The sequence below is a fragment of the Musa acuminata genome, chromosome BXJ2-1 (genome assembly GCF_036884655.1).
Source record: "Musa acuminata AAA Group cultivar baxijiao chromosome BXJ2-1, Cavendish_Baxijiao_AAA, whole genome shotgun sequence".
NCBI lineage: Eukaryota > Viridiplantae > Streptophyta > Magnoliopsida > Zingiberales > Musaceae > Musa > Musa acuminata.
Window position 1 is genome coordinate 31,370,547 of NC_088338.1, and position 13,867 is coordinate 31,384,413.

Below are 13,867 nucleotides of genomic sequence, written 5' to 3' on the forward strand. Positions count from 1 at the left end.
TCATTTTAGAGCATGCAAGCTAGCAAATTTTACACATATGAAAGCAAAATTTTACATCTTTTGAGATGTGCAAGATAGTCTATTTTTGCATCTTTGAAATGTGTAACTTAGCAAATATTGCTTCTCTTGAGATTTGCAAGATAGCACTTCTGCTCATTTTTGTGATGCACAAGCTAGCAAGATTATCTCTCTTGAGATATGTACTTTTACAAGTTTTGCCTTTCTTTGCAAGCTAGCAATATGCTTTTCTTGAGAGGTGTACATTAGCAATTCTTTCTCCCCCTTTGTCATAAGCAAAAAGAGGAGAATAACACAAAGGTATAAATATTCAAGTTATCACATGGAAGATATCAAGAAAAAATTGGTGATGAGATATACACATGAAGACAAATTGTGAATATCAAGAGACACATTATGATTCTTTTGGATAGCAAAAAAAAAAAATCATATTAAACAATCTTGATTCATGAGAATCTCAAGTTGTCAAGATCATGATTTATATATTAAAGAAAATTTTCAAGCTATAATTCAAAAAATCATGATTCATAAAAAATCTCATCTTAAATAATATGAGAACACATAATAAGAGATCTTGATTCATAAAAAAATTCAAGTTATAATTTTGAGGACTCAAAATCACGATATAGGTAAAAACTCATTCAAATTCAAATAACCAAAATCATTAAAATCACTTTCAAGAGATTCAAAATGAAATCAATAGATTTATCGATCTCTTGAAATGCTAGTGATTTCTTTTCTCCCCTTTGTCATTGTAAATAAGAAAAAAGAAGAGAAAAATAATGCATAACAAAACTCAAGTCATAAATTCTCAAGATATCAAGTAGCATATCATGGTTTTTTAGGATAAGTCTCCTTTTTAGTGAATAGCAAAAAGAATCATAGGAGAACAAAGTATGAAAAATCTTGATTCATCGAAAACTTTCAACTTGTAATCAAAAGAATAATCATGATTCATTTGAATAATTTTCCTCTTTAGATGATAAAATAATATGAGAACAAAATGATTCATATAAAATATATCTCATGTCATAAACAAGAATAAATCAAGTGTTTGGTTAAATATAAAAATAAATTATCAAATCCAAAATGATCATCAAAATCACTTTTTGGATAATGTAACGAAAGCAACATAGATAGATTAAAAATAGCTCAAGTTCTTTTAATTTCAAATTTTATGATTGATTTCATGCAAGCATATCTTTGTCTTTTTTATGCCAAACAAAAATATGCATCATCGTTTAAAATAAAAAAAAAGTAACTTTCATTATAACAAAGATAGATCATCATGCATAATTTTGAAATATAAGTTCATTAGGCATGATTTCAAACCATGATTGCATCAAATCATCATTACATTATTACATCATTAAATCATCAAGCATAGTTTCATTGAACATAAAGCATCTTAAATTAAAATCAAAAAGCAATATGGAAAACATCAAGATACACATTATTGCTTCTTAAAAACATACATGTGATTAATCTTATTAGGTATACAAGAATTGGATTTAAGTGTAATATTTTGTTCCTTTATCATAAAGAAATGTAATTGTCATGATCATTTTTTTAAACAATTTATATATAATTTTTTCTAAACTAATTTAAAAATAATTCATGAAATGCATCAAGTAATTTTAAAATAAGGTAAAGGAGTTTTGGTTGAGTTACTTATCTCGTTGTCGAAAGTCACTAAAGCGTGGTTTGCAACCTCGTCTTCGAATGCACTCATTTCAACCTCCACTATCTGAGTGCCTTCTTCTTTTGTAGCTTCTTCTTTTATAGCTTCTTCTTTTGCAGACATTCGCTTTTGTAGTGCCCTAGCCGATTATATCCATAGCAAGTTGTTTTATCCAGTTTAAGTTCGTTTTTATTTTTTAATTGTTATTTCATAAACTTTTTAAATTTTATAGTGAGAAGTTCAAAGTCATCATCATCATCACTTGAGTTATCACTCAAGTGGTATTCTATTATTCGAAGTGTCAAATCCTTCCTATTCTTTGGAAGGTTGTTCTCATGTTCATTTTGTGCCTATAACTCATTTCATAGGTCATTAAAGACCTGATAAATTCTTCAAGTGGAAAATAGTTCAAATCCTTAGCTTCTTGAATGATCGTTACTTTAGGGTCCCAACTCTTTGGAAGAGATCTCAATATTTTGTTAATGAGTTCAAATTTAGAAAAACTTTTACCAAGCGCTTTTAGACTGTTGACAACATTTGTAAACCGGGTGTACATGTCTATAATGGTCTTACTTGGTTTCATCCGAAATAATTCAAAATCATGCATCAAAAAATTGATTTTCGAGTATTTAACTTTACTAGTGCCCTCGTGTGTGATTTCAATAGTGTGTCAAATCTCATAAGTCGTTTCACAAATAGAAACTCGATTAAATTCTTTTTTGTCTAAGGCACAAAATAGAGCATTCATAGCTCTAGCATTTAAAAAAAAATATTTTCTTCTCTAGATCAATCCATTCGTTCATTGGTTTAGAGAGTTTCTGAAAGCCATTTTCAATAATACTCCAAAAATTTAAATCCAAAGAAAGCAAGAAAACTCCCATTCAAGTTTTTCAATATGTAAAATCTATCCCATTGAACATAGGAGGACGAATGATAGAGTGACCCTTTTAAAAGCCAAAAAGAATCATTTCTCTTTATTGTTAAACCAAACAAGAAAGAACGTAGCTCTAATACAAATTTTTAGGATTGAGTCGGTAATAAGAGGGGGGGGGGGGTAAATTAGTGCAGTGGTAAAATTACGTTAAGTCAAAAATCTTCATACGATAAAAAACGTATCAGAAAGAGTTTAACTTGAGAGCATACAGAAGTGTAGTGAAAGTAAGAAATTAGTTTGCAATATAAGGAAAAAGCATGAAGGAAATGCAAATCAGATTTTTATAGTGGTTCGGTCATCGTGACCTACATCCACTCTCGATTCCTCTTCACTTGAGGCCACCAGCTTCCACTACCCGATCGTCTTTCAATGGGCGGAGATCAACTACCCTTTTACACTTTCTCTTTTTCATAGGTTTAAGAGACAATATTTACATCCCTCTTTTACAAGGTTTCCCTCACACACCTCCCTTAGAACTCTCTCTAAGCTTTAGGAGGAGGAAACTTAATTTTCTAATGGGGTTTACAATTTTAGAATCACAGAGTTTTACTCAACTTTCTTGCCATTCAATGTAGAAATAGTTGAGGTATTTATAGCCCTCAATTGGCTTCAAAATTGGAGCAAAAAAGGGTCTCATCCTGGGTTTCCCGGGTCCTGGTGGTACCACCGCCTGTGTTGGGTGGTACCATCGCTTGCAGCACTGATACTAGGCGATACCACCACCCAATCTGGTGGTACTACCGCTTGGGAGACTATGTCTGGATAGTACCACCGCCTAGACTGGCGGTACCACTGCCTGACACTATCTCGGAGACTATGTCTAGGCGATACCACCGTCTGACATAGTCTCGGAGACTGTGCCACCAATGATTCTACTTGTTGAGTCACTATTTGGGCCTTTCACTTAGCCCAACTTAGCCTAAACTTGGGCCCAATTGGCTTATAATTCCTAATTTCAATTCAATTACACCTAAAACTTTCTTCGATCTAGACAATTATTACAAAGCTTAATCAAATGTTGTCCGGCATGTCATTGGTTCATCGGTGCCTCATCCAATTCTTCGGCACATCGTCCTCTCTTGCAGCCTATTGCCCAATCGACTAGTTGAACTCTGCAACTCCGATTTTCTTAGCGTAATTTCTACTCTTCTTGGTCTAATGCCCGAACCCATGGCCCGAAGCCTTCTGCCGATACGTCGACTGATCCTCCTAGTCGACGTCCAATATTTTGACATGTTCCACTTTGGCCTAACATGATTCTTCCTGCTTTAATTATCTCTCCCTGATCGAAGTTTCTTGCGTCACTCAAAACACAGATCAAATCATAAACAGTATCAATTGGTTTCATCATTAAAATATGAGATTCAACAATAACAACACTATTCCACAAGGATGGTATCAGCCCTCCATAAATGATTATGAGTGAACACTAGATATGTCAATATTTCACTCAAAGGTAAAATATAGATGATATCAATAGTTCATCATATTTTGGAAACTCAAAGCATTAATGTTATATTATTACAGTGGTACTTCCTTTATTGTATTTTTATAAATATCTCTATACCTTTTGAAATAAATGGCTTGAGCATATGAAAGTTGTATTGAGTGAGTGAGACCTTCGTTAGATTAATTGAATAGAACATAAACTTAATTACTGAAAGTTCTATGGAATAAATAATTGAGGTGACTAGTTAGGAAAGGTATGAAAGACTCAATTTTATGATACTTAGACTTCAGTATAGTTTACAATTAGCGCATGAGAATATATAAGGATCAATTTAAATTTTCTGATAAGTCATTATTTGACACCTTAAAATGATAGTATTTAAAAAATTCAAGATTATATCATCAATATAAATGATAAATTTATAAGCTCAAGACTCATAATATTTTAAGTACTACTCAGGGAGTAGGTAACACTAAAATAAGAATAAAGCGTAAGTCACTTGAGTTTATAATTACTATATAAACTCATAAAAGAATATCTTCACAATAAAGTATTACTTCTATACCAAAGAAAGTTATGTGAAGAAGAAAAAAAAATATAAGAATTGATTTAAAATGAAAAGGTATAAATATAACCTTTATATGGTTCAAATCAAATGTTACAGAAATTATTTTTCTAATACTTGATGGATTAATTTGATGCTTCAACATATGTTACCAATAATAGATATTCATTAAAATAAAAAAAATGAATAGGGATAAAACCAAAAGAGAATGAGATATTTATCATTATAGGGAATCATTTTAAAGTGAAACCGATATTAGTTTGTATTTATCGCCTACATCTAAAGATGATTCAATTGATAGACCTTGAGGATCCACACCATGTTCTTATAATTATGGGAATTTGAATTCTTTACCTATAATTGTTAGAATATTATTTTCCTTTTTTGGTGATTGTAAACTTACTATGATTTAATAAAAATTAACCTTTGAATTTTATATAATAGTCTATACAGAATTAATATGAATCTTAAGTTTATAATGATCCTATAATTAAATATTGAAATGAAATATAGTTTTATAAACTTCTTGAAATTATGCTTATATCTGTAGGTCACTCTATACTTTCATTTTATTAAAGAGAGATATTTTATCACCATATAAATAATCTGCTGAGATATGATTATATATATCTAATTTATGTAAAGTCTGTTCACACTCTTGAAATTTATATAAATGAAGTCAATAGACAATTAGATAGAAAGTCAAGATCATCATATCTGATGAGGGTAATGAATTTTATGATATTTATGATGAACCCAATTATAATTATAATTCTTTTGTTAAATTCTTGAAAAAATAAGATATATGTGTTTAATATGATTTACCAAATGTTTTATAACAAAATATGATTGCTAAATATATAATCGTACCTTTATAGATATGGTTAGGAGCATGTTAAGTTATTCTTTTCTACCTAAATCAATATGAGAAAAAGCTCCAAGGATAACTATATATTTCTTGAATGGTGTTCCTAGTAAATAAATTACATGACTTCTTTTAAGTTATGAAATGATAGGAAACCTAACTTAATATATTTACATATTTGAGATTGTCCTATAGAGATAAGGATCTTCAACTCACATGAAAGACAATTAGATTTAATAACTATTTCTAAATATTTTATTATCTATTCAGAAAAGTTTAAAAGGGTATATATCTTATTGCTCTAATCATAGTACGAGGACAATTAAATTTGGTAATGTAAGATTCCTATAAAATAACAAATTAGTGAGAGTGAAAATCTCAAAATTTAATTTTGATATAGAGAAGATACAAGTTAATACTCCTTTATTATTCGAGAGATTGTTGTTACTTCAATCATTAAATGATTTGATAAAAGTGAACAATAAAATAACATTAGTAAACTCACATTATGGTATTGTAGAATAACCATAATTGACAACCTTGAGAATATCTCAAAGGAAAATGAATCATACTATTTATGGTTATTATGTAGCATATCTACCAGAATTATATTATGATATAGGAATCAAAATGGATCTCTTATTGTTTTCAGATGTCATGAAAAGTAATAATTCTGAAAAGTAATATTATGTAATAAAAGAAGAGTTAAACTCAATAATTAGAATAGTTTATGATAAACTTATCGAATTGTTCAATAATTATAAAAGAGTTTATTATATAAATGTGACTCAAAAGATAATGTCGAGCAATATAATAGTCAGACTTGTGATTAAAAGTTTTACTCATAAAGAATGTATCAACCATAACGAGATATTTAGTTTTTAATGAACTCGTTAAGAATCGTTGTGACATTGGTGACTCAGTATGAGTTTGAGTTATATCATAATGATATGAAATTTTTTTTTAAGATATAGATTTATATAGGTAACTCTAAATGATTTACAAAGAAAATGAAAGAAATATAAATTTTGGTATACAAATTCAAGAATCTATTTATGTATTAAAAAAGCTTCAAGATAATGATATATAAAGGTTCTTGATATCATTATTTTTTTTCAGATTTAAGGAAAATACTATTGATTAGTATTTATATCAATGGGAGCAAGTTTATTATATTGGTCTTATATATGGATAATATTTTATCTTACTAATAATGATCTTAATTTATTATATTAAATCAAGAAATTTGTCACTAAGAGTTTTAAGATGGTTAATATGAATGAAACATCTTATATTATTAACATTTAGTAATTCAAGGATAGACCTCAATAATTGTGAAGACTATATATCAACCGAGTCTTGAAAATATTTAATATATAGTTTTGTTCAGTAAATCATAAAAGTAAAAGTTTAGTCAATAGTAAATGCTTTAAAATGACTTAAGAAGAATCAGATAAAAAGAATATATTCTTTGTATATACGCAGTTGGAAGTCTATGCTCAAGCCTGTATCGGAATAGATATCAGTTTTACAATTAAAATACTGGGTATATATTAGAGTTACCTAGAAGTAAAAATACTAAAGGACTACAAAGAAAATAATAAGATATCCAGAAGGGACAAAGGATTATATACTCACATGTATAAAATTATATCAGCTTGAAATGATGATATTTTTCAAATGTTGATTATATAAATTATCTCGATAATATGAAGTCCACCGCTAATATTTATATCAATTAGAGGGGTAATTTATTATTATTAATAATAGAAGTTGATTTTGTGGTATGCTTTGAGGCCACTAATCAAACTTTTTTACAGTGAAATTTTATCTCATGGCTTGGTGTAGTCAAACTCAATTGTCAAGTCTATGAAGATATTTTGTAAAATTACAGTAGTTTTCTTTTCTAAGAATGACAAATACTATTGCATCTCTATGTATTATGGTATAAAGTACTTGATGGTTAGAGAAGAGGAGTTCAGAAACATCCAATGTCAATTAATTACTTGAGTTTCATTGTATTGATTGCTGATTTATTCACTTAGGACTTACAGCCTAAAGTATTTTGAAAGAACATGTTCTTATGATTGAGTTTGTGAGCAACCCACAAAGAATATGGTGAGGCATGTTTGAGTGGATACTATAATTGATATTCTTGTTTATGTACTTATAGTTATTTGTTTTTACTATCCGGTTCACAATTATGTATTTACATATTATAGTTGAATGTGATGACAAGATTATCTTGACAAGACAAATTATAAAGGTTAATTTGGACTATATTAGGAAAGGCTAACAGTGTTGTGGTATATAGAAGGAAGTGTGACACTAATGACATACAACCGCTATGACTCGTATTGTTACTTAGATTTAATGTAGTATTATTGTATATATTGGACTTATTGGCCTAATTTTAAAATTTGCACGCATGTATATAATTTTTTCTAAAATTTTAAAATTTAATTGGGTCAAATTATCTTTAAATAAATTTTATTTATTTATTTTTAATTTTAAGTCTTTTTGTATCTTACCAATTAATGGGCCAAGTGGGAAAATATTACATTATGTAACCCTATTTAATTAGGTAAGATATATTATAGATATGATTGGACTCTGATTACTGTTATTGGCCAATAGAAAAGAAGTTTATGTTATAGTAGAATTCCTTAGAGGATGCCCTTGATGGGAGGAACTCTCCTAATAACTTATCCTAAACACTTTGCTCTCGCCTATAAATAGATATGACCTCTAGGGACTAAATAGACGTATCTCAACACAGTTGAGAGATTAAGGTTTTTCTCTCAATCTCCCTCTCCCTAATTCATCAATCAAAGTAGTATTGTGAAAAGATAGGAAGATAAGAGAAGGAATGTCGAGTTCTTATTGTAGATTGATATCTCAGATCTGACCATAGTGTGTCTATAGATCAGATAAGGTTTATTCTTCTGAATAACAATAAAAGGTAAATATCGTAATATTGTTAGATCTAATTTTATTTGATTTTAATCCTGGCATAAAAGTTTTTCCACATTACAAACAGCATGATTACATATTTTATGCTAACACATTCATAAAAATTTTGATTTAAGATCTTAAAATTTCCTCTTTGAAAATCTATCAATTAAAAATATTAAAAAGAAAAATTATCCTTCAAATCAAGTTAACAATATTATATTCTTTTGTGAAATATAATGCAATTATAATTTTTCATATTTCTATTTTTTTCCTTTGTACTTCAGCCTAAAAAGGATATTACATTAAGATGAAACATTAAATTAAGTTATTTCCTCGTATTAATTCTATCTTACAAGCGCTACAAGCGCTAGATATAAGAAGGCGTGAGGCTTTCGTCCTAATTTCTCTTCTTGACCCAAAGCTATTGTTTTTTTTCACCGTTAGCTTATCATTATTATCATTTTATAATCTTTATTATCAGAAAAAAATCTATTATTACTCGTCCTCCATGTCTAATTGAAGACATACATAGAAATAAATCTATTCATTGATTTGATCCATATATGTATTTTAAATAAAAACAGACACTATATTCCTAACCCACCTTGCAGGTTACCTGACACAGAATATAGGATGAAGTCCACATTTACATGCAAATCAATGGCATCTTGGCACATTCCAAGTCCACAATTTCCTGCTTATTGTATGTATAATGTGAATGCAGTCCAATCACAAAACAATTATGAAAATGGTTGTTTTGAAGGTTGTTCTGTTATGTAATCTAAATTAAAAAAAATCAACTCATCTTTGCATATATGCATGTAAATAAATAATATTTCATGCCAATTATCTCTTTCTTAAATGATTGTTGAAATAGAAATCAGCACATCATGATTCCTTCCACGGACACAAAGGATGTGGCTAACTGCACAAAGGGAGGAGAAAAAAAAACAAATAAAAAGAAGGAGAAAGAATAACTATCCAAAGTATGAAAAGAAAAAGACAAGAAAAACAAGAGAAAAATTAAAAACAGATTCTTATCTTCGCTGCCACCCTTTACAGGCGATTCCCAATTAAAAAAATAATAATAATAATCAAAGAAAAGGATTTCTATCTCATCTAAACTTAAAAAATGTTCCTATGTGTTTTGAGCTATATGTTCCTTTCGTTCAACATTCTCTGTATTTAATTTTTTTTAAATATATAAATAAATATTTTAATACATTTAAATTTGATTCATCATGAAAATAGTTTTAATGAAATTTATAAATGGTATCAATTAGAATTTCAAAATATATATACTCTATCAGCCTTCTGACGGTCAACTGTGGAAGTTTATCTACAAGATTATTACTATATGCATATATATTTACATAATTTTGAGTTTTACAGGAATACATATATATATATATATATATATATATATATATATATATATTCAGATGAATAAAATGAATTATTAGAAAAAATAAAAAAGGAGAAAATAAGAGATTCCAAAGTGACATCTGAAAGCGATTCCAGCTTCACCGGGTGACCGAACGCTATTCCTGTCACGGCACCCTTCCTCGTCTATCCGCCAACGCAAGGCACACTTTTGTAGCTCGTGATGATGAAGGCCACAGTGACAGGCAAGTACGAGACCGGCAAGGACGACGGCAAAGCCACCACCACCCTCTCCATCAACGCCAAGTTTAGCGACGCCAGTCTCCGGGCCACCGTCTCCGACGCTCTCGTGCTCGGCACCGCCGCCCGCTCGCCCCCGACCCTCTCCTTCTCCCTCCAGAAGCCCAACTCCTTCTCTATCGATTACTCCCCCACAAAGGTCATCAATCTCCCCCTCATCACGCCATGCATGCAGAGTTCTACGTGGGATTAGGACTCGTTTCGCGTCGTGCAGGCTGGCACGGATCAGAAGGATGATCTTCCACAGGCGAAGTTCAAGTTCATGAACTCCATCAAGTTGATGGAGAAGACAGTGAGGATGACGTACAGCCACGCTCTGCAGGAGAGGCGGACGGAGGTGGACGGGTCGGTGGAGTTCAACGAGGACAACAAGATGGCAGTGCACCACGTCGTGGGGACGGAGGAGTGCAAGTTGAAGTACACGTACCAGCACGGTGAGCGGCAGAAGACGATGGTGGAGCCGACCTACTACGTGGCGGCCAATACGTGGGACTTGGTGGTGGCGCGGAAACTCGACCGGGGCGACGCCCTGAAGGCGAGCTACCAGGCGGCGGCGAAGAAGCTCGAGCTGGAATGGAGTAGGGACTCCAACGTCAATGGCACCTTCAAGGTACGTTGGTGTGCTTGTAGCCCCCCTTCTTCTTCATCTGGTGGGTTAATTTCAAATCAGTCATATTCTACGACTTTTTGTTAATACAAACTATTAGTATTTCTTACATATTTTGTGGAAATTGTAATAAAACCAGGTCGATTGCAGATTAAAGCCAGATAAACACTAGGTTATCAAGATAAATGAACGGGGATCACCCAAAATCCAAGTCCCAAATGATTCCACCTAATACTCATTAACCCACCAAAAAAACCTAAAAAGAATTGTTGCATGCTTAACTTACATTGACATCAACTACTGATTATGTTATACACGATATTGTTAGAATTTCTCGAGTCATAGTTGAATTGATCAGAGTTGACAGGTGGTGGACACCAGTTTAATTTAAAAGTTTAAGCTATTAAATTATGAACCATATTTATCATGTTTTACTTAGCTTTTTCAAATGTAAAACTATTCCTTAATGTATCTTAAATTTCATATTACGGTTGAGTACTATTTCAAAATCTTTCCGGTTAATAGTTGATCCTTATTTTCAAGTGACACATGAATATTGTTTCTAATATTCATAGATCATCTTTTTCTTTAATCTCGAGAGTTCAAACTCATCCACAATTATCCATTATGGATTTTCAACACTCAACGGAATATTATTTCCAAAATCTTCTTCTTTCATGTGTAACTTAATTATTAACCTTATTTTCCTTACTCTTTAGAGTTCAAATTGTTCACTTTTCTTATTCTTGAGAGTTAGAACTTATTAAGTTTTACTGAGCAATTCACTCGTTTACATATATTTCGTTATGGGACAACTTATCTTCATTTGCTCAAACCAAAGCTTCACATGAATTAATTTGCCCATCCGAGACTTAGTTTAAGCCACTTAACTCTTTTGGCCCAACCTTTTTCTTCGATTTTTGTCTATTAGCTCTGGTAAAATTTATTTTCCTAAAAAATGGAGTTTTAGAGGCATTGGTTAGGATTTAAATAGATAACAGATACTATAGAATCTTAAGAGTTTAAGTTGTGGGCAAGGCTATTCAATATATTCTGGCTCCTTGAATCTTTAATAAAATATTACTATTAGGAGAAATCATAATTGACATATGAGTCAACTTAATGTAGTCCAAACCTGGAAGTACAAGAGTGTCCAAGATGAAAGTATCAAGCTTCCGAAGTAGCGCCTACACTAAAACTAATATTATGAAAAGTTTTTCGATCCAATACTTTCGATACTCAAGTTAGTCATCGAGGATTTAATAGGTATAGATTTTTTTTTCGAAAAGAGAACCTCGTGACGTAGCACCGAGATTACCTTTTATAGCTAGCCTTGGCGGGAATAACTTGTAATTGCTTCGTTGTCTCTCTATTGATGTTTTGTTCATGTGAGCAGTAGGGGGGAGACAGCTCTAAATGGCCTGTCTTGAACTTTTGTCCATAAGGGCAAATGAGCAGGGGTGATGTGGTTCTTTTTTCTTCTAGATAATTTTCATATGGTAGTTATATGTTAGATGATGATTAACAATTAATGTATTTTATATTATTTGTCCTCCACACCTCCCCCCCGGTGTGCTTTGAGACTCTTAGTATTGAGGCCTAGAGTGCAACATTTAATTCATCCTATAAGCTTATTACCAACCTGCCCCTTCGTGACACCAAAAGGACACATGTTGGTCTAACGGATTTCTCTTGGCATAGGTCGAGTTTCCCTATCTCACACGTCTTAAACATATCTTGACTTGTACTTTCGTCGTAGTAGATTTCCACTAGCATGTGTTGAGTTTTCTCAATTCATATAGCTCAGGCATATTTTGCCCTACGCCCTCTATCGTGATGGATTTCACTTGGCACAAGTCAGGTTTTCCTAACTCACATACCTCGGGCACATTTCATCCTATGCCTTCGTTATGACATATTTCTCTTAGCATATCAAGTTTTCCTAACTCACACACCTCGAGCACATTTTTCCTTGTATCTCTGTCATGCCATATTTCTCTTGGTGCGAATCAGATTTTCCTAACTCATACACCTCAAGTATATTTCGCCTTGTACCTCTATTGTGATAGATTTCTCTTAGCACAGGTTATATTTTCTCAACTCACATGCCTTAGGCACATTCACCTTACGCCTTTGTTGTGATGGTTTTTCCTATGCCTTCATCATAGTTGGCGAATTTCTTTTAGTGTAGGTCAAGTTTTTTTTATTTATATACCTCAAGCACATTTCACATTGATCATTTATCATGATAGATTTCTCTTAGCATGGTTTGAGTTTTTCCGACTCACATACCTCATGAACACTTTTTTATGCATCTTCTTTATGGCAGATTTCTCTTGGCGTTAGTCGAGTTTTTCTAACTCATATGTCTCGGGCATATTTGGGCATACGCCTTCAGTATAGTAGATTTCTCTTGGCATAGGTTAGGTTTTTCTGACTCACACACCTTATATACGAGACTCAAAATCTCGTGCTAAATAGCATGGAGGTTCGAGTCCTCTTCAAGGCATAATATTGAGAATGCTCATTGAATGAGCAATTCAATAACAGATTTTGGATCTAATTAATATTAATATACCGAACATCTTATCTGTTGATACGAAGTATTCTGGCAATCCCCACGATCCGAGTCTGAGCTGTTGGAATTGGAATAGGTTCGGTAGGGGATCACGAAATCTTAGTGATCTTCTCTATCTAATGAATGAGGATTCCGTTTGGAAATCGTCTGCCCTGCACCCACCCCGAGTATATGATTCAAGAGGAATGACACAAGGGTAGATTGATAAAAACCTCTGGTAAAATATCTACCGGTACCCATAGCCCAGTAGATAAAGTACATTATATAAGTCTGTTTTAGGGATTGACGACTTACCCATTCAATGACTTTAGCATTGGGCGTTCCCAAAATGGATCGAGTTGAGTGAATTAGAGAATAGACAAACATCTATTAGAGATATATGTCTGTTGGCATTCTAGCCTTCCTTCTCCTTTCAGGGCCTATATGAAAGAGAATCCAATATCTCTTGATCGTGAATATCTAAATAGGACAAACTGGCCTCTATAGATATCTTTGCTTCGAAACAAAATGATTAGAATTAGGCTCAATCAA

At 31.9% G+C, this 13,867-nt stretch overlaps 1 pseudogene; it reads left to right on the forward strand.

Moving 5' to 3' along the window:
* Nucleotides 1-10,069: 10,069 nt before the first annotated feature.
* The window catches only part of LOC135598236 (uncharacterized), a 28,166-nt pseudogene continuing 24,368 nt past the window's right edge, over nucleotides 10,070-13,867 (forward strand).